This window comes from Capricornis sumatraensis, chromosome 9 (assembly GCF_032405125.1).
Source record: "Capricornis sumatraensis isolate serow.1 chromosome 9, serow.2, whole genome shotgun sequence".
NCBI lineage: Eukaryota > Metazoa > Chordata > Mammalia > Artiodactyla > Bovidae > Capricornis > Capricornis sumatraensis.
The window spans coordinates 64,575,873-64,599,048 of NC_091077.1; the positions used below are offsets into that span (position 1 = coordinate 64,575,873).

Sequence of the window (23,176 nt, forward strand, 5' to 3'; positions counted from 1 at the left end):
GAAAAAAAAATACAAGAAATGAGATGGCCTTTAACTTACATGTCCATTTGGGAGAACTGATATCTCTAAATACTGTCTCTCAATCCAAACATATAACATAATGCTCTACTTATTTGTTGTTGCTTAGTCGCTAAGTTGCATCCAACTCTGGTTTTCCCATACTTCTTTTAGTGTTGTTACGTAGTTTTCAGTATAGAGATTTTGCACATTGGTTGTTAGATCTATGTTCCAGGTATTTGATGCTTTTTGATATTATTGTAAAGAGTATCTTTAAAAATATTATGTTATAATTTTTGTTGCTGATAGATCAAAATAGAAATAATGACTAATATTGATTTCATGTCCAGTGACCTTGCCATATTCACTTGGTAACTCTAATATTTTTCAATAGTATTTGGGGGCTTTTCTATAATCTTGTCATCTATGAATAATGACAAGTTGCTAAGCTGCATCCAACTCTGGTTTTCCTATACTTCTTTTAGTGTTGTTACGTAGTTTTCAGTATAGAGATTTTGCACATTGGTTGTTAGATCTATGTTCCAGGTATTTGATGCTTTTTGATATTATTGTAAAGAGTATCTTTAAAAATATTATGTTATAATTTTTGTTGCTGATAGATCAAAATAGAAATAATTACTAATATTGATTTCATGTCCAGTGACCTTGCCATATTCACTTGGTAACTCTAATATTTTTCAATAGTATTTGGGGGCTTTTCTATAATCTTGTCAGCTATGAATAATGACAAGTATTATTTTTTTCTTGTCAACTAGGTCATGATATTGACTCCTATATCCTGTTTACTAGTGCTAATATTTTGTTTAGGATTTTCATTTTGATTATGAAATAAAGTATCTGTAGTTTTCTCTTCTGTTATTGTCCCTGTTCAGAGCTGTCTTGATCTCAGAAGAAGAAAGGAGTGCTCCCTCTTTCTATTCTCTGGAAGAACCCTGTAAAATGGTGGTTATTTATTTCTCAACTATTTTTTTAAGAACTCAGAAGAGAGGTATTTGGGTCTGGAGTTTTCTTTGTACAAAGCATTAAATGACTTGAAGAGTTATAGCACTAGTTAATTTTGCTATTCTTGTGGCAGTTTTGATAATGTATATTACGTAGATGAAATTTTCCCATTTCATCTATATTTTAAAATATCTTGTTTATAATATCCTCTAATTGTCTTCTTCATGTCCGTATAATTTGTAAGTGATGTTACTTTTTATACTCCTGACATTGGTTGTTTTTGTGCTTGGTGGCTCTTGCACTTTCTCTAAGATTCCTTAGGGGTTGCTTTTGATTTCATTGATCTTTTCTATTGTATGCTTCTTATGTAACTAATTTCTCGTCTTCTCTCTTATGTTCTTGAAATGGATGCACAGTTCATTGGCTTTTTTGGTAACAGTTTTCTTCTTTTCTAATGTGTGAATTTATAAAGCCATTCATTTCCCTCTAGAGATAGGCTTAATTATATCATTCATTTGTTGACTTTTCAGATTTACTAATTTTTTTTTATCTTTCTACCTTTTACTCATCTTATTAATTTGGAAAGTTGACAACTCTTACCTATTCTTTTTGCAGTTACACTAGAGATCACAATATTTATTCTTTCTTTAAAAACACTTATCTGTTTATCTATTTATTTATTTATTTGGCTGCATCAGGCCTTAATTGCAGCACATATACTTAGTTGCTCCACGGCATGTGGGATCTTAGTTCCCTGACCAGGGACGGAACATACATCCCCTGCATTGCAAGGCAGATTCTTAACCACTGAACCACCAGGGAAGTGCCACAACATTTATTCCTGACTAACTGAATGTTATTGTGTATCTCTACTTATTCCATCCTCCCAGACAGTGCAAAGATCTTAGAACACTGCAGCTTTATTTTTTTCTAGCCAACATACATAACATGCTTGTTGTGTAATTTTTGTTTTAAACTCAACAAATTTTGTTTTTAAACTCAACAAAATATGTGGGAAATATGGTGGATACAGTGGAAAACCCTAACATACATGGTAAATGGGACGTCTTACAGAGAAAATAAGAGGATTCAGAAATAATGTGTGAAGAGTCAATTGCTAAGAGCTTTCTAAACCTGATAAAAGATATTATAGTACAAATTCAAGAAGTCCAATATACCCAAAGCAAGTTAAATGAAAGAAATCACACCTACACAAGCTACTAACATTGCTGAAAACCACAGACAAGCTCTTAAAAGCATTCAGAGTGAAGAAAGGGTGAGAGGCAAATTACTACAAAATGATCAGCATTAAGACTGACAGCTGACTCTTCACAAGAAACAACTGAATTATATTTTCTAAGTGCTGAAAGAAAATAACTGCAAATGTAAATTCTATATTCAACAAAGATGTATTTTCAAGAGAAAGGGTAAAATGAGGACATCGTCATACAAATTTTTTAAAAAAAAGTATTTGTCAATAATAGACATACCCTAATGGAAATAACTCAAGGATATTACTCAGGAAAAAGCAGAAGTATTTGAGATGGAAACTCAGGAATAAAAAGGAACTAGAATTATAAAAATATGGGTAGATACAAACAAATATGGACTGAGTAAATAGCAATCACAATAATTTTCCATTCTTTTCACTTTCTGTGCTTTAATCTTGTTATTTTATTTTGATCTATCTTGAAGTTTACTGATTCTCTTTTAAGAAGCACCTAATCTACCATTAAGTCTATAAAATTCTTGATGTCAATCTTTTCTTTTTCAAATTTGAAATTTCCTCTTATTATTTTGCATTGGTTTTCAGTAGTCTGCTGAAATTATCTATCTTGTATTTTATTCTCCAGAAGGTAGTAAGCTTAGTTGACTATAAAATACATGCCTGATCAATCTAATATCTTGAGCCCCTATGGATATGGCCCTATCTTCTCTTCTGTTCATTTATACTTACGTTGTTTTAGCTTCTGATGTAACTGGTTATTTTTTATCGTGTTCTGGACATTGTATTGCAGAATTTTTCATAGAAGTAATTTGATGCCTAGGGTTATGCTAGCTTTTCCCCTAATAGATGTAGGTTTGCCTTGTTAGTATCAATCCATTAGCATTTCAGTCCCGTTTTAGAGATTGAGATGATTTAAAACTAAATTGCCATCTCTACAAGCACCTATTTCCAGGTTCATCCTCACTTCTGCTGGGCAGCTATTCTGAGTCCCTACCCAAAATGACCATTCTTTAACAGCCTCATTCCACTGCCACCAATTTTTGTTTCTGAACTCCAATCCCCACATTCTTATTCCTTCCTTCTTTTAGTTTGTTTCTTCTGGAATTGGTAAATGTCTCCAGGACAAAAATATCTCCAAACACAAGGGTTACCCACTGACTTTCCTCTAGCCTCAGCTCCTTGCTCTGTGGTTCTTCACTCTCTTGTTGGCCCTTTAGATCTTCGAGCAGATTTTGAAGTATTTTGTCCAGTTTTTCTTTTTGTCCCATTGGTCCAAGTTACATAGTTTCTCAATGAGATAAGTAAAAGCCCTATGCCTTCTCTTAAAAAAATTCACAGACATGTCCACAAGAAACTGACTGCAGGCAGCGGTTTCCCCCTCTAGATGATTCTCCCAAATCATCACAGTTTCCAGCTGGTCACTTCTCATTTACATCAACTCAGTCACTGTGTGTCTCAGGGACTGAGACTCTTGCCTTAAATCCTTTCTAAAACAAAGCAAAAGATAAACATTCTGATAAAGCACTATTTGGTCTTCTAAGTCAAATTTAAACTTCTGAGTCTATTTCTTCTAAATTAGGCTTTAGGTACTTGGTAAATGAAGGTTAGGTTGTTTCTTATTTTGCTGGGAAAGAGCTCCTAAAGGTTTTATAGGGTTGCTATCATTCTCCTCTCCATGTGCCTGGAAGATCTGTAATGTTTAATGGTCCCAGGCTTGCCCTGTGAGGACAGACTGACAGTCTCTTCTGAGCAGCCGAACAGCTGCTGGTTTCTAGCCTCAGTCATGGTGTGAGACCAGGATAGTGCTGAATGGAAGACTGAAGGCAGGATGACTTGGAAACAGATGGTGTATAGCTCCCACAGGGTGTGGAGTCCACTTCCAGATTCAGAAGAAGAGTATTAATGCCACTAGGATGCCACGTTGAGTGAAAACAAAACCACACACACACACACAAATAAGATAGAAGACTCAACTCTTCCTGTCAATAATCAGGAAATCTATCTGTTCAAGGACTGACTAGTAGATTCAGAATAGACTTTGCCAAAGGGTCAATAAAATGGGATAAAAGCCTACAAAGATTTTCAGATACCCTGGGAAAGACAGAAGGGTATGACCTTTTCTAAAAAACTCCTGTCCTTTGCTCAGTCTAATTCAATGAAAAATTTCTGAGTACAGCTGTTCTATGCAAAATAATCTCTACTTTCAGGAAGAAGGCACTTTCCCTAATTGTGGTTGAGTATGCAGTTCCCAGAACCAAGCTGCCTGGATTCTAATCCCAGCTATGCAGTATACCAGCAATGTGCTCTCGGGCATGTTATTTAATTTCTCTGTATTGTCATTTTCCCATATATAAAACAGAAATACTAGTGATACTTAGCTCACAGAGAGAGGATTTTAAAAAAGTAATGCAGGTAAAGTACCTAGAATAGTGACTGATCTAAAAAAAATGCTATTTGCAATTAAACTTTTTATTATTATTATAATTATTACTTAATAATATCTAACATGCTTACCTTGTGGCTCTCAGAGCCATGGGTCTCTTACCTCTGTTCTATATTCTTTTATTTACCATTCTAAACAGGCTGCTTTCATAAGACTATTTCTTTACTAGCTGAATGTGGGGATTGCATTGGGGAGTCCCACATCTTGCTGCTCATTTCAGAAGGCTCTTTGACAACACTACTTCCTAGGATCCAAATATAGAGAGTATGATTTAGTAGATCTGGAATGGGCATAGGAAGCTGAATTTTACTGATGAACATAGATGCAAAAATCCTCAACAAAATTCTAGTAAACAGAATCCAACAACATATTAAAAAGATCATACATCATGACCAAGTGGGCTGTATCCCAGGGATGCAAGGATTCTTCAATATTCACAAATCAATCATGTGATACACCAAATTAACAAACTGAAAGATAAAAACCATATGATTATCTCAATAGATGCAGAGAAAGCCTTTGACAAAATTCAACATCCATTTATGATAAAAACCCTCCAGAAAGTAGGCATAGAAGGAACATACTTCAACATAATAAAAGCCATATATGATAAATCCACAGCAAACATTATCATCAATGGTGAAAAATTGAAAGCATTTCCCCTAAAGTCAGGAACAAGACAAGGGTACCCACTCTCACCACTACTGTTCAACATAGTTTTGGAAGTTTTAGCCACAGCAATCAGAGAAGAAAAAGAAATAAAAGGAATCCAGATTGGAAAAGAAGAAGTAAAACTCTCACTGTTTGAAGATGACAAGATCCTCTACATAGAAAACCCTAAAGACACCACCAGAAAATTACTAGAGCTAATCAATGAATACAGTAAAGTTGCAGGATTTAAAATTAATACACAGAAATCCCTTGCATTCCTATAAACTAACAGTGAGAAAACAGAAAGATAAATTAAGGAAACAATTCCATTCACCATTGTGATGAAAAGAATAAAATACTTAGGAATAAATCTACCTAAAGAAACAAAAGACCTATATATATAAAACTATAAAACACTGATGAAATAAATCAAAGAGGACACTAATAGATGGAGAAATATACCATGTTCATGGAAGAATCAATATAGTGAAAATGAGTATACTACCTGAAGCAATCTATAGATTCAATGCAATTCCTATCAAGCTACCAATGGTATTTTTCACAGAACTAGAACAAATAATTTCACAATTTATATGTAAATACAGAAAACCTCAAATAGCCAAAGTCATCTTGAGAAAGAAGAATGGACCAGGAGGAATCAACCTGCCTGACTCCAGACTATACTACAAAGCTACAGTCATCAAGACAGTATGGTACTGGCACAAAGACAGAAATATAGATCAATGGAACAAAATAGAAAGCCCAGAGATAAATTAACACACCTATGAAGACCTTATCTTTGACAAAGGAGGCAAGAATATACAATGGATAAAAGACAATCTCTTTAACAAGCGGTTCTGGGAAAACTAGTCAATCACCTGTAAACAAATGAAACTAGAACACTTTCTAACACCATACACAAAAATAAACTCAAATTGGATTAAAGATCTAAATGTAAGACCAGAAACAATAAAACACATAAGCAAAACACTCTCTGACATAAATCACAGCAGGATCCTCTATGACCTACCTCCCAGAGTAATGGAAATAAAAGCAAAAATAAATAAATGGGACCTAATTAAACTTAAAAGCTTTTGCAAAATGAAGGAAACTATCAGCAAGGTGAAAAGAAAGCCTTCAGAGTGGGAGAAAATAATAGCAAATGAAGCGACTGACAAAGAATTAATCTCAAAAATATACAAGCAGCTACTGCAGCTCAATTCCAGAAAAATAAACGACCCAATCAAAAACTGGGCCAAAGAACTAAACAGACATTTCTCCAAAGAAGACATACAGATGGCTAACAAACACATGAAAAGATGCTCAACATCCCTCATTATCAGAGAAATGCAAATCAAAACCACAATGAGGTAACCTCTCACACTGGTCAGAATGGCTGCTATTAAAAAGTCTACAAACAATAAATGCTGGAGAGGGTGCAGAGAAAAGGGAACCCTCTTACACTATTGATAGGAATGCAAAGTAGTACAGCCACTATGGAGAACAGTGTGGAGATTCCTTTAAAAACTGGAAACAGAACTGCCATATGACCCAGCAATCCCACTGCTGAGCATATACACCAAGGAAACCAGAATTGAAAGAGACACATGTACCCCAATGTTCATCGCAGCACTGTTTACAATAGCTAGGACATGGAAGCAACTTAGATGTCCATCGGCAGACAAATGGATAAGAAAGTTGTGGTACGTATACACAATGGAATATTACTCAGCTTTAAAAAGAATGCATTTGAATCAGTTCTAATGAGGTGGGTGAAACTGGAGCCTATTATATAGAGTGAATTAAGTCAGAAAGAAAAACACCAATACAATATATTAATGTATATATATGGAATTTAGAAAGATGGTAAGGACCCTCTATGCGAGACAACAAAAGAGACACAGATCTAAAGAACAGACTTTTGGACTCTGTGGAGAAGGTGAGGGTGGGATGATTTGAGAGAATAGCATTGAAACATGTATATTACCACATGTGAAATACATCACCAGTCCAAGTTCAATGCATCAAACAGGGCACTCAAAGCTGGTGCATTGGGACAACCCTGAGGGATATGGGGAGGGAGGGAGGTGGGAGGGGGCTTCAGGATGGGGGACACATGTACACCCACGGCTGATTCATGTCAATTTATGGCAAAAACCACTAAAATATTGTAAAGTAATTAGCTTCCAATTAAAATAAATTAATTTTTTTAAAAAAACCTCACTGGCGAAACACTGGACTCTGGTATACCAATTAAACATCTGGCCCCAACTATTAAATGTTCATGAACTTTGCAAACTGGTTGCTCAACTATCAGTAGCTACTGGCTATGGTGGGAATATTTACATTATGAAAATTGGCAAATGCTACAATTTTTCTTTTTTTCTGGCAAGCTAGTTCACTACCAGGAGAAATATCAATAGCCTCAGATATACAGATGATACCACTCTAATGGCAGAAAGTGAAGAGGAACTAAAGAGCCTCTTGATGAGGGTGAAAGAAGAAAGTGAAAAAGCTGGCTTAAAACTCAATATTAAAAAAAACTAAGATCATGGCACCCAGTCCCATCACTCCTGGCAAACATAAGGGGAAAAGTGAAAGGAGTGACAGATTTCCTCTTCCTGGGCTCTAAAAATCACTGCAGATGGTAACTGCAGCCATGAAATTAGAAGATGCTTGCTTCTTGGAAGGAAAGTTATGACAAACCTAGACAGTGTATTAAAAAGCAAAGACATCACTTTCCCGACAAAGGTCTATATAGACAAGGCTATGGTCTTTCCAGTAGTCATGTACAGATGTGAGTTGGACCATAAAGAAGGCAGAGTGCCAAAGAATAGATGCTTTCAAACTGTGGTGCTAGAGAAGACTCTTGAGAGTCCCTTGGACTGCAAGGAGATCAAACCAGTCAGTCCTAAAGGAAATCAGCCCTGAAGACTCATTGGTAGGACTGAGGCTGAAGCTGAAATTCCAATACTTTGGCCACCTGATGTGAAGAGCTGACTCACTGGAAAAGACCCTGATGCTGGGAATGATTGAAGGCAGAAAAGATAGTGACAGGGGATGAGATGGTTGGATGGCATCCAATGGACATGGATATGACTCAATGGACATGAGTTTGAGGAGATGGTGAGGGACAGGGAGGCCTGGTGTGCTATAGTCTGTTGGTGTGCTATAGTCTATTGGGTCACAAAGCGTCAGACAACTTGGCAACTGAACAACGACAAGTTGACTACCACACTGCAGGTATAATCTTCTCCTTCCTGGGAGTGTTTCTGCTTGACCAAAATCTTCACTGTTCTCAGGGTTTGTTGATTGAGATTTGGATCTCTCATGGAATGGGGATTCCCATGGTGGAAAGGGCTATTAGCCAGATATCTCTGCATCCATATTGAAACTCTCATGTCTTCACTGTGAGGCAGATGTGGAAAATTGCCTATTGGTTACTCTAGCTTATGGATGTGTGATAGTCAGCTCTCACAAAGATTTAAAATCAGTTTTGAGGCAGCTTGTACAAAATCATGGCAGTACACATTAAAATCTAGATTCTCTTTAAAGCTTTTCTTTAAAAAAGTGAGTGACTTCCCTGAAAGTCCCATGGTTAAGACTCCATGCTCCCACTGCAGGGGACCTGGGCTTGATCCCTAGTCAGGGAACTAAGATCCTACATGTCATGCTGTGGCCGAAAGAAAGAAAAATAAATAATCTATGGAGAATTTTTTTTTTAATGGAAAGATCTGGACCTGTTTCTCATTTGAAAAATTCTGGCTAAAGCTGAGTGACCACTGGCAGGATGAAAAATGTTCTCTCACCTGCCCATTTGTTCCTTTATGCTTCCTGCCTGGCCCCTGAGTCTGCAGCTCACTGCAGCCGTGCACCTTGCTGGAAAAGGTGACAGACCAGGACTTCGCAGATGGGAGCCTGTCATCATGATGCTGCTTTTAACTCATTGTGTGGCCTTGGCTGACTCACTTTCCCCATAGAAGTCCTAGTTTCTCATTTGCAACCTGGGAGAACGCACACCATATCTGCCTCTAAATGACCTTGGGATGATCTGAAATGGGAGAGTGTAAGCCCCTGAATGCCAGCTGCAGGAAAGTAAAGAATTAACTGCTATCTGTTGATTTCTATTATCTATTGTCCCCTTAGTGGGGGTGAAGGATCCCAGAACAAGATCTGATAGGAAAAAATGTCTGACTGCATTGGCACACTGAGAATGGATGGGGAGAGATGGTTCCATGATGAGAAAAGCATATGTAACAGAAGTACCAATGAACTTGCTGAATCTGCAGTCTTGCTCAGGGAGCTTTGGGACCATGAGAATTTAAAGACCTTGTTATTAACCACCTCCACTTTACATTTATGAAAATACGGGCTCAGAAGGAACATGGCTTAGAATTAGATCTGCATATCAATCCTAGCAACATTCCTTAACCTCTCTAAGCCTCTGTTTCCTCGTGTATAAAATGGGAATGCAAGAATCTGTCTTATAACACATTATGAAGATTCAGTGAGATAATGCGCTATCGTTACCTAAAACATATTGTAAATGTCCATTAAGTGACAGCTGCTGTTATTAAATCAGGCATATGCTAACTGAACCACTGGCAAACCAGGAAGTAGTTAAGAGAATAGACGTATTGCTAGTGGATAGTTCCCTACAGGAAAAGAATTTTTCATCAACCAGATGGGGCTCCTTTGACTTCCCATTGCGCTGAGGTGCTTCAAATCAGTATTTTTCCTAGCATTTGCTACAAGAAGCATGAGACACCCAACCATACAAGCCCAAGTTAACGGCAAGTGCTGAGAGTCAGAGGTGGTATTATTAATAGCATTATAAAGCATTTGCAGAGTTGAACTGGCGTGTGTTTCCCCTTCAAAACTCCTTAAATATTGCCCCTACTCAGCTGGGAATGAAAAATTTGGGCTCTGAGAACATTTATTTATTTTCCCTGCTTTTCACGCCTCTTTTCACCAGCAGGTCTGAATATCAAGGCAAAAGTGTTCAAGCTCCTCTGGGCTCCTGAAGGCTGGAACAAATTACAAATTCTTGGAGCCAGTCCTTTTGGACTAAACTCCTTTTTCTTTTCCTCTTTCCCTATAAGATTTTCAGTTCCAGAGAGTCCCTTTTCTCACCCACTCCTCTCCTAATGCAATTCTGTTTGATTTCCACTGAGCAGCTCCTGAAAGGAGCTGCTGAACCGTGCGGTGGCCAGCATTTCAATTCCTGAACACCCGGAGCTGTTTCAGATGCTTCTGTAGATCCAGCAATCTTGCATTTCACCAAAATGATTGACACAACATTTTCCCCTTCCCCAGCATTTCCAGCTCATTAGTCTTACTTGTCTTCCACAGAAAGACTCCCTTGGTTTGGTTTCCTGCCAAATCAGTGAACTTATACAAATACATGCATAAGTCAAACACACCTACACACGCATAGATGTAATAGGTACTGAGTCTATCGGTGGTGAATATTCAACAGTTCATTTCTAGACTTCATGTCTCCACTGAAGTTTTAGTCACTTGCTCTTTTCTTATCTCCCCTTCTTCTTCTCCCCTCCCCTCCCTCCCCACTTCTTTACTTCCTACTTTTCCCAGAAACTGCCTCTTTTTTTAGTAGTAATTATAAAATCTCATATTCTTCAATGTCAAAGAGGCTTGAGAAGCTTTCTTATACAATCCTCTCACTTTAGTTTTGAGAAATCTGTGTGCTGGAAAGGAAACCATGTGCCATCAGTGGTTTTTCTTTGCCTTTAGGAAAGTTTTCAAGCTCCACGGGCATCTCCCCGCACTGCATGGCTCGGGCCCTCCACTTCTCTACCTCAGTCTCCACGCAGTAACCACACAGACCCTTCAGTTCCCACCTCGGGGCCTTTTCACACACTTTTCTTTCTTCCTGGACAGTCTTTCACACCTGGGCACACACCTCTTCTCCACCACTCCACATTCTATTTATTCCTTAAGTCTCAACTCAAATGGTACTCCTTAGACCACACACTGTTCCCTGTTCATTTCCTTCCTGGCACTCATCAAATGTATAACTATGTATTTAGTTGTTTAATGTCTCTTCACCCATTAGAAAGCAAGATCTCTGGGGCTAAACGCCATGTCTTGTCCCTTTCCCCTACTACTTCTTCAGTGCCATATACAGTGCCTAGCACTTGATAGTAACAACAGATAGTAACAAGAAACTTAAAAGTGCATTAAATAATTAAATGCACTTAAAAGTTCATTCCAGCATACAGTAGGTGCAGACAAATACTGCTTGATTCCACTTTTAGAAGGTACCTAGAACAGTCAAATTCATAGAGTCAGAAAGTATACTTACTGGTAGATGTCAGGGGTCAGGGGTGAGGGTAGCAATGAGGACCTGGTGTCTAATGGGGACACAGTTTCAGTTTAGGAAGGTGAAAAATTTGGGAGATAAATGATGGTGAGAATTGCACAGCAACGTGAAAGTATTTAGTGCCACTGAGATGTACAGTTAAATATTGTTAAAATCTTATGTTTTATATGACTTTTACCAAAATTAAAAATAAAAAACATTTAAAAAATCCAGTGAATTTTTACAGTAAGGATCATGGCTGAGCTATTCACATTCCTATCAAATGAATAACTATTGCTTATTAAAATATTTACTTGTGATTATCTATGTTTTGCTAGACAGCAAAAGAATATATGGTTTATTTTGTTATCTTACTTAAAACCTATTCATTCTGTTTGTTTTGTTGAATGTATACATGGTGTAACTTATCTAAATATGATCAAATATGTCTCAGATCAGTCACTTTACTGCTTTATTAAAAAAACGAAAGTAATAGTGTCTAACATTTACTGGGACCTTGCAAGTTTCAGAAACATTGGTCTAAGACTTTTATATGTATTAACTCATTTAATGCTTACAACTATCCTATGAGGAGGGTATGATTATTATCCCCATTTTGCAGGTAAAAAGACTGAGTGGTAAAGTCACCCACCCATTATTACACAGCTAGAAAGGAACAGAGCTAGTTTCTAACGCAGGCAATTCTGACTGCAAAGCCTGAACACTTATCCAGGCCATGCTGTGTCTTTATGAAGTGTTCCATTAATATTCATTGAAAGAGTAAATGAAAAATTTATCCAAATTGATTAGCAGCAAAACTGAGGTTAAAACTTAAATCGCTTGATTGATAATCCACTCCTCTTTCTATGCAAACAGAGAGCTTCTCAAGAACTAGCAGAGTGCAATAAAAAGAGAAAGAAGAAATTAACAAATTGGTCTGTTGCTGGTAATGACTATGGGAGGGACCTTGTGTTGTAGATTGCGGAGTGAAATGGAAATCATCCTTTTAGATTCAAGCAGGACCTAGTGGCAGCTAGAAAAACACTGAACTATTGAAGAGGACTTAGGATAAGGAATTAGGTTTTATTATCACCAACAATTCTCATATTTTAGATGAGATTTTTCAAACCTGTTTCTGAAGTATAAGCAACCGTCAGTTTTATGAGAGTGCTGGTCAGAATTCTATTTAGGATGAAAGCTCCAGCTGAGTGCCTTGTTCACTGCTGCCTCCACGGCGTGCGGAGCATCGCCTGGCACATAGTAAGTGCTCAGTAATATTTATTTAATGAGTTAATGGGAAAGGCACATCCACAAATCCATCAGTGTGTCCTCACTGAGTACCTGTTATTAAGTTTATGCAGTCAAGGCACAGTAAGGCTCACAAAGAAAAATAAGTCAGATTCCTTTCCACGGAGATGTCCTAATCTAGGTGGACCTCATAACAACTACCACTATCAATAAAAGTCGCCATCTTGGGGGTGTGCTTTGTCTATATGCTGTACTATGTCCCTTTATTTATTATGTCATTTTCATACTTCTGACACCCTTAGGATAATGGCATTAGTACTAGACTCCATTTGTAGATGTAGACACTGAGGTTTAGAGATGCCGATTCCTTGATCACAGTCACAAAGCAAGGAACTCATGGAGCCAGGATTTGAACTCAGCTCCATCTGACTCTGGTATCAACTATGCCAAATGCATTCATCCCATTATTTCAAGGTCACCACCTATGGGTGAGAGGCATGTTGGGACTACCAGTGTTTGCAGCATTAGAAGGTAGGAGCAGAGACAGAGACAGCACCACAAGAAACACCACTCAGCCTCTCCAGGTCTACATATGCTGCTGACCTGGACCTGAGATACTCCCATTCTTCACCTGCCACAACCCTATTTGTTGTGGAGGACAGATTCAGGAACTCCCCTTCCTGGAAGCCTTCTCAAACACTGTAAGATCAGGTTAGCTCTGCCCTCCTTCACGACCCCCCATTGTAATACTTCTCATCCCACATTCTCATCTCATGTGTTTCCTACCCACTGTTCTCTGAGTTCTTCCAGGAAAGTGTTTTATCCTTTCAGGGCTAGTACAGTGCCTGACCTATAGTGTATCATTTCCTAAATATTTATGGAATAAATGAATTTTGGGTAGAAAGTGCCACATATGGGCCCAACCAAAATATCACAGAATTCAAAGGAAGGAATACATTTTAGGGTGCTAATTAAAACTCCAAGCAAAGAACTGCTGAGAAGTTGGGTAAGGTGCTCACACAGTGCTGCACTGCATATGTGTGGACCTAAAGGCCTCAGCAGATGAGTGGTGTGCAGTGTGGTCCTGGCAATGTCAACATGGTGAAGACATTCTGCATGTTCCTGTTCGTGACCTGGGAACTCATGCTGAGGGTGCTGCTGTCACTGGTGCTCAGTATTGTCCCTGCCCTATGCTCGGGGGCACAAAGGTCAAGCTCAGGAGAGAATCAAGAGTGGAAGTCTATCATGATGATGAAGCTGAGCCCAGAGCTGCATGTACACTTCAGTTCAGTTCAGTCACCCAGCCATGTCCAACTCCTTGCGACCCCATGGACTGCAGCATGCCAGGCCTCCCTGTCCATTACCAACTCCCAGAGTTTACCCAAACTCATGTCCATTGAGTTGGTGATGTCATCCAGCCATCTCATCCTCTGTCATCCCCTTCTCCTCTTCCCTTCAATCTTTCCCAGCATCAGGGTCTTTTCCAATGAGTCAGTTCTTTGCATCAGGTGGCCAAATTTTTGGAGTTTCAGCTTCATCATCAGTCCTTCCAATGAATATTCAGGACTGATTTCCTTTAGGATGGACTGGTTGGATCTCCTTGCAGTCCAAGAGACTCCCAAGAGTCTTCTCCAACACCACAGTTCAAAAGCATCAATTCTTCAGTGCTCAGCTTTCTTTATAGTCCAACTCTCATATCCATACATGACTACTGGAAAAACAATAGCTTTGACTAGAGGGACCTTTGTTGGCAAAGTAATGTCTCTTCTTTTTAATATGCTGTCTAGGTTGCATATGTTGTCATAGCTTTTCTTCCAAGGAGCAAGTGTCTTTTAATTTCATGGCTGCAGTCACCATCTGCAGTGATTTTGGGGCCCCCAAAAATAGTCTCTCACTGTTTCCATTGTTTCCCCATCTATTTGCTGTGAAGTAATGGGACCAGATGCCATGATCTCAGTTTTCTGAATGTTGACTTTTAAGTCAACTTTTTCACTCTCCTCTTTCACTTTCATCAAGAGGCTCTTCACTTTCTGCCATAAGGGTAGTGTCATCTGCATATCTGAGGTTATTGACATTTCTCCAGGCCATCTTGATTCCAGCTTGGGCTTCCTCCAGCCCAGCATTTTTCATGATGTACTCTGCATATAAGTTAAATAAGCAGGGTGACAATATACAGCCTTGATGTACTCCTTTTCCAATTTGGAACCAGTCTGTTGTTCCATGTCCAGTTCTAACTGTTGCTTCCTGACCTGCATACAGATTTCTCAGGAGGCAGGTCAGGTAGTATGATACACTTAATCTTATCAAAATGAATGGAAGTAAAGAAATCTGAAGGAAATTCAAGACCACAAAACTTACTGAACTGAAATACTGGATTGGCCAAAAAGTTTGCTCAGATTTTTCCATAACATCTTATAAAAAAAAAACAGGATGAACATTTTGGCCAAACCAATACATCATACTGTTTAAACCAAGAATAACAGTGTTGTGAGAAAGACCATCCTGCTAAGTCATGATGGAGGCGGAAGACAAACAGCAGCCCTGGAAGACAATCTTTCCTTTGGAATTACCTAAAATGGAACTTCATTTTCATTTTCATTTGAGTGGATCCATTAGTGCTAATGCCATGAGGAAATCAATACACAATAAGCCAGGTCTTAAAATCCATGACTAGATGACTGTGATTAACAAGGGAAAGAAAAGAACTTTGGAAGAATGTCTCCAGAAGTTTCAAAGTATTCATCAGCTTGCTACTAGCCCTGAAGAGACTTTCATGACCACAAAAGATGTTATTAAAGAATTCACAAATGATGGTGTCAAGTGCCTGAAACAAAGGAACACACCCAGAAAAGAAAATACTACGGAATGACTGAAAAGACTTATATGGAATTTGTACTTGATACTATAAAACAGTCTGAAAAAAGAGAACATAGACACTGATGCTAGGTATTTGACAGCAATCAACAGAAGAGCTGGCCCTTCAGTAGCCGAGGAGACTGTTAAGCTTCCTGAAGAGTTCTTCCTTTCTACTGAGGACACAGTTCTTGGGCTTGATCTCAGTGGAAACCCTATGGTAGGACAAACAATATTCCTTGGAACATTTTTGGAACCTGATAAAACATATCTTCATTTGCTATTACATTTTACAGAGATCCCAAAGCAAAAGGAATAAAGGAAGGAAGCACGGACGGATGGATGGAAGGAAGCAAGCAATCAATGAAGAGACAGAAGAAGAAGGAAAGGAAAGGAAATTAGGGAAGGGAAAGGAGGGGAAGAGGAAAAGAAAGAAACTTGTGTATTCCTGGGTCTACCTCCTGATAGAATTAGGCAGGGCCATTTCTCAGTTTCCCTGAGGGAAGATCCCTGGGTCTAGTGGACTTTGTAAGGCATCCCTAGACACCACTGGGTAAAGCTTAGGGCTTCAGTTCCCTCAGACAACCTTCTATTCCTCTTGCCCCACCCCCAGGTTGCAATTCATATGGAGAGAAGTATTGTTTTAAGAATACAAATGTCATTTAGAAAAAAAAAAAAGATTTAAAGTAGAGTTGAGGGTAAAGTGGTCATTAAGATTCCTGTCTGGATGTTTGAACTACGTTAACCTAGGAAAGTTATCCTCTATGAGCCCTAATTTTTACATCTATACTGTTGAGATGACAAAAATTACTGCTGGGAAGTCAGAATGAAGCCATACATTAGGAGCTCAGCTGAGTGCTCTGTCCTTTGTAAGGACTCAAGTGTTTGTCACGGTCACTGCTGCTGCTGGTGCTACTTGTCTTCCAGCATTATTATTAGGCAAAATTGGGAGAGTAGGCATTTTATGCAGAAGTGCCCTTCTGAGGAAAAGTACAGAGACATGAGGAAATGTCCTGCCCTCAGGTATAAAGACTCATGGCATCGGCAAAAAAGGCTAGATATTTCATGCTGAGAGAGAGTGACTCCTCTGAACCAAGGAATCAAATACTCAGAAAATTAGAGAGCTGATGAAACCACGCTCCATTCTTGTTTTAAAAAGCTAAATATCAAAATGAAGAGCCCAACATATGAGCCCAATGTGTGTGTCTTTTCCACTAAACATACAGCTGAGGCTTTGTACCGTGACTGCCATTTTGTTCTCAGGAAATGATCCCCTGGGAATGTGGGCTGCCATCTCTTATTCTTTCTGGAGATGAGTGATGTATCATTAGACAACTTTTCATCTAGAAGAGTGATACCAGTTTCAGCTCTATGTCTAACCACCTAGTCTTTTCTAAAGGCTGCCCAAACAGAAATGTGAAAAGATGGGACTCAGTCCTTATGACTAGGATTACAGGAGAGTGGCTGTGCTGGTATAAGTGATCCTTTAATTAGCTCTTGTTATGAAAGTTGGACATGCATAGAACCTATTAGAAGGTTTTCAAAATATGTGAAATTATTTAGCTACTTACAGGCTATATCGGTGTACTACTTTCTTGAAGATGCCATTTCCTGACGATGCTAATTATGGAGGCATTTCAGAATAATGACCTCATAAAGTTCAAGCAGCTGTCTCTGTTGCAGACTTAGATAACACACACCTATGACCTCACTCAGGCCAAGGGCAGGTCTTAATAGCTTGAAAGGACTGTGGTCAGAAAAGGAGTTTGGCTTACACTGTTTTCCCTCTTAACTGTTTAATAAAAGGAAGTGTCTCATTACAGTTGCTTATTTCCTCCATGATTCCATGGGGTTAGGGCCGTGGTACCTTTGGGTCATTAGACAAAATGAGAGTGATGTCTTGGGATAGATTGGGAACCCCAAAACTCAGCCTTGTTCTCCAGTCATTGGAACACTTTGGTTATTTTATTCCATCACACTGGTCATTTAGAGTTGAAGAGTCTAAAGATACTAGTCATTTCTAAAGGCTGATTAGATCATTCTCCCTGGGGAAAGAGCTTCTCTACTGAGGAACTTCAAGATGTCCAAGAAGACGGGCTCTGTGTTTACTGAGAGACAGGAGAAGTGATCAGGCAGTTACAGAGCCTGGGGTACTGGGGAGTAAAACGAACTGCTGCCCATACGTAATGGAAGGTCAGACGCAGAGTGAGCGTAATGGGAGCCTTATAAAAGCAAAAGGAAAAACCAGGACCATCCACTTACTTAAAATGGAAAAAGGAATGTGTGTTTTTATCTCAATGCCCATCAGATTTCTTTTAGGAAAAAAGAAGTGAGAGTAGGAGGAAATTAGGCGTAGGAAAATGTTATACAATTTCTCGGCCTTTCAAGCATCTTAACATCTGAGGCAGGTCAGGAAAACCATGGTGGAATGAAGACTCTGGATTCAGGAGACGTAAACTCAAGCATAGATTCTGCAGCTGTCACCATTACTGTGTGACTTGAGGACAACGTTCCCCTGCCCCCCAGCCTCCATCCCTTGCCTGTCATATAAGGGAGTTAGATAAAGCCTCTATAGGTTCTGTCTTTACTGGCATTCTAGAGTTTGTTAACAAGCTAAAACAAGGATCCTGTTTTCCAACGTGTAAGACACAGAAAAAGTATACAGTGAAGTGACCTATAAATTCTGCTGAACTTTAAATGTGAATTAGATGCAAATATGGAATTAAAAATTAGCATGAAAATCATTATCCTCTGTAGTTTAGGAAGTGTAATGCAGTTGCTTTGCAGTGGTAAGAAGGAATTTTGCACGTGCTGAAATAAGCACTGACAAACGTTAGAAGAGATAGACGCTACAGTAGTCTAGGCTTTCTTCCCCTTTGTTAAGACTTTTTCTTTTCTCATTTTGCATCCATGGTTAGATGGGGGACAAATATCCTTGAGATTCTACATGGGTCAATGGTACAAGGATGTAGAAGAATGTCAGGTCACCTGAGCACAGTCATAAGTAATGACATCATACATAGGTTTAGATGACCCAGATGACCTGAGGATATACAGCCTCTGGTCAACCTGAGGTAGTAGCTACCTGTCCTGAAAGAAAGGAAAGTTTATGCAATTGTTACACTTGAACTTGAGCTGAGAGAACAACCTTGGAGATGGGAATTCATGCTTACTGAATGCCACAACATATGTTAGCATTTGACACATTTTGTTTCATTTAATCCTTATGCTAAAAGCACCCTATCAGAATGGGCAGATTCCCCGGTGGTTCGGTGGTTAAGAAGCTATCTGCAATGCAATAGACACAGGTTCAATCCCCAGATCAGGAAGATCCCCTGGAGGAGGGCACAGCAACCCACTCCGGTATTCTTGCCTGGAGAATCCCAAAGACAAAGGAGCCTGTTGGGCTACAGATCATGGGGTAAAGAGTCAGATACGACTGAAGCGACAGCATGCACACGCCCTAGCAGAATACAGTTTTTAAACATTGTTTGATTTTCTGATTCCTATTTGTAAAATGGGGATGTGAAACCTTGATGAAGGCAAATAAGGTCTTACAGCTTGTGAATAATATTGGATTGGCCAAAAAGTTCACTCAGGGAGCTTATGGAAAAACCCAAGTGACCTTTTTGGCCAACCCAATATGAGCTGAAATTGAAATCTTCCCTGACTCCGAAGCCAGTCCTCCTCCACAGCATCTCATCACCTTCTGAAATCCTAGTTTTCATTCTAGTTCTGCCTTTGTTTGACTGTGGTACCTGAAAAATAACCACTCAGTTTACTAATCTGTTAAAAATCACAACCAGCCAATTGACCAAAGCAGTACTATATGGCCTCTGTTCATCTTCCATGGTTTGTGGGTGGACGTTATAGTACCACATTTAATTCTCTAGGAACAGTGCCTCTGACAGTCATGAAACATGGTGGCCCTTGGCTTTAAAAGGTCCTTGTACAACCTGAAACTATATGTAAACTGTATCATATATTTATATATCGGTAATGTTTTAGAAAATAGTCCAAAGCTTTCCTGAGGTCTCAATGGAATCCATATCTCCAAATGCTTTAGAACCTTCTGATCAGTAGATCTCCCTGTGATATCTTCTAGCTCAAGCATCTGTAACAAACTGAAATAAATTAAGGTTTGGTACATGAAGAGAGTTCAAAGACAGAACTTACGCTTGCACCAAAGATTATGCGATGTCATGGAAACAGACCTGGCAAAGAATCAAGGACTCTGGATCCTGGCTTACTCTGCCTTATCACTCAAAGAGATGTTAATTCCCTATCTCTCCTCTTGTAAACAGTTATTATAAAACCAAATGTGATAATATGGATGAGAATACCCCTGAAAATATAAAGTTTCCTGCAAAAGTATGACATTAACTGAGAGATATTAAAGTATCAAGTCATTTCACTAGTTGTCAACTGAGAAAGAGGGAAGATTGTGAGCTCCATCAGCAAAATTTAGAAGCCCTGCTTTTTCATCCTTCACCAAGGTCCAACATCTGATACTGATGTGTAAATTTCCTTGACTTTAATGAGAATCAGTTGCAAATACAGCTTGCAGGGTTCAGATGGAGATCATCACCAATCTGGGAGCTGACAAATAGAACTTAAGTTTCTTGCCTAGACAACAGTAGTTCATCCTTTTTAAAAATCTCCTTTATTCCATGAGGCAGTGGTTCTTAAAGAATGGTCCAGAGCCAGCAGCATGAGCATTACTCAGGAACATGTTAGAAATGCAAATTCTCAAGCCCCACTCTTGACCTACTGAATCAGAAATTCTAGGGGTGGGCTGTGCAGTCTGCATTTTAACAAGCTCTCCAGGGAATTCTGATACGCTACAAGCTCAAGTTTGAGAACCACTGTCATAAGTGATTATCCCAGGACAGACCTCCTGGGCTACTGTGTTGGTTATGGGAACTCGAAAGAGAATGACAGAGTTCCAGTAACCTGGAAGAGGATCAAGCACAGCTCACTAAAGGGCAGTATAGGCCAGGTTGGGCTGGAGGACACCAGGGCAGCAAACACGACAGGGGCGTGTTCAGGGCTCCCCTGGTGGTCTAGTGTAAAGAGTCTGCCTGCTGACGCACGAAACACAGGTTTGATCCCTGGTCCGGGAAGACCCCATATACTGTGGAGCCCGTGAGCCACAACTCCGGAGCCGGTGCTCTAGAGCCCGGGAACCGCAACTACGGAGCCCTGTGCTGCAACTTCTGGAGCCCGTGTGCCTAGAGCCGGTGCTCTGCAACAAGAGAAGCCACCACAATGAGAAGAAGCCTGCACGTGCAAGTAGAGAGGAGATCCTGCTCTGCAACCAGAGAAAGCCCACGAAGCAATGAAGACCTAGAACAGTCAAAAATAAATAAAAATAAATCTTGAAGTGCAAGTTCAGGGTGTTTTCACAGGTCTAAGTGAGGCAGCTATACTCAGTCTTATGCAAACAAAGGTTTCTCAGAGAAAGAAATGCCTAAATTTAGGTTTCCAAAGGATGAGAGAACTGGTCATTTTAAAGTGGAAAAAACTGAGATTTAGGGCACTTGGACAACTGTACTCCAGGTCACACAACCTGCAAGCAAGTGGTAGTGTTGGGATTTGAATTCAGGTCACTCCAATTCCAGAGTTCTTGCTTTTAACCATTACAGTTAGGCTGGAAAATAGGTTTTATCAAGCCTGTCAATCCTGATAAATTGATAATGGCTTCCAGGAAGGCTGGTGATGAGGACTCTGAGACCTGGGCTGGGCTCAGCAGGAAAGGATGCCACAATCAATTAGTGATGTCTGCCTTGGGTACAGAATAGGGGAGTATATGTGTCATGCATGCATTTGCTGACCCTGCACTGCAGAGTACTGCCTCCAGGACTTAGCACAAAGAGGGACAGACCTGCAGAGATGTTTCTTATTCATGGAAGATTGTCTCTGACTTTAAGGACTTATAGCTCTGTGGCATCAGTGGGCACCTATTATATGTTACTAGGAGGTAGTCAGTGACAGCTGAGGATGTTATGAGCTGAAGAAGCATTCGTTGAGAAAGGGAATGAAGTTTTCCTCAAAAAGTGAAGCTGCTGATTAAGTGTAACAGTGGAAAACAAACAACAATAAAGAACAATCTTATGAACCTAAGCTTCAAAGTTTGTAGGACAATTCACTTTCATTTTTTACTTCTGTTATTTCCATCAACATGGCAGATCTTGATATGATAGAAAATGTCACTGTTCACGTAATGTGTCAAGTTGGCACTCTCGTGCCTAGGGGAAACTTAAATTTAGAAATGCCACCCAAAAAGTATGCATTCAACATACCTAATGGCTCAACTGTGGAGTAGTTTAGAAGTTACTATCAGTCAGAGGGACTGAGAGCGTGGCTCTTTAAGGCAAAGATGGTACTAAGTTAGTGCCAGTTTGCTTCACACATGGTTTATGTTGTTGAGAAGATGGTAGATGAGCTCTTTGAAGGGTAATCAAATACTGTTTTCACAATATATTTGTTAAACCAATGGACTGAAACAACAGTAACAACACAACAGCAACTGGTCCTAATAATCAGAGGAAATCTGATGGGTACCATCAAGTCAGCGAGTCATGGGAAATGAGTTCTGGATGAATTTCCTTTGCAAAAATTCTTTTTCACTTCTCCCTGTCTCAACTTCACACTGAACTGTTATAAAAACACTTTTTATCCTTGAAATTAACAATTTTTGGAAGGAACTTGTGCCCTGGACATAGAGATCAAAAGAAGAAGATGACCTCCCCCAAAATCCCAGGTCAGAGCTGTTGGCCACCTGGGCATTTCTCCCCAGAAATTGTGAACATTCATCTCAGTAATCATGACTTGGACAACCCATGTGCACCCCCGCCCCCATTATCAGATGCTCACTTTGCAGTTATGGGCAGCCTTGGGATTCATCATCTGAACAACTGGGGTGTAAGCCTCAGTGGTCCCCCACCTCAGGGCTCTGCCTGCTGACAGAGCTCCCTTAACCCCCACCTGCAGTTATCAGGAACCGGCTTCCCACTGGTCCTCCTCCCCCAAAGCATTTACACCAGAGATGATGGGGGAGCTTATCACCTTAAGATTTATTTACCTTATCTCACATTGGGAGAAGAGATTTGACAGTACCAGGAATCAAAACATTTCTCTGCCCAAGTCCTGCTGACCAGTGCAGAATTATCTCTGATTCATTTTACATTTTAAACATTATCTGAAACCTCAACAAGGAGAAAAAGAAAACATGACAGCCGTCTGTGGAAAACAGGCTCTGGGGTGCAGGCTGATAAGGACTTCACCTTTAGATAATCACCTGGAGAACCATAAGAAATGGACTCAATGTGCAGAGACTATGTATCTTTGTACCTTAGCATCTTCTGAGGTACAAATTCCGACACGAAGAAGGTGCCCTGGAGACCAAGGCTGGGGGGTCTCTAGTTTACATTATATGTTCTGAAAGAGGAAGAGAACCATTTAAAGGTTC

At 39.5% G+C, this 23,176-nt stretch overlaps 1 protein-coding gene and 1 pseudogene across 6 annotated transcripts in view; both read left to right on the top strand.

The window, feature by feature from the left end:
- Positions 1 to 23,176, top strand: part of GRIA1 (glutamate ionotropic receptor AMPA type subunit 1) — a 349,422-nt gene that overhangs the window by 145,181 nt on the left and 181,065 nt on the right. The window lies entirely within an intron of this gene.
- Positions 15,365 to 16,269, top strand: LOC138086561 (adenosine deaminase-like protein; annotated as a pseudogene).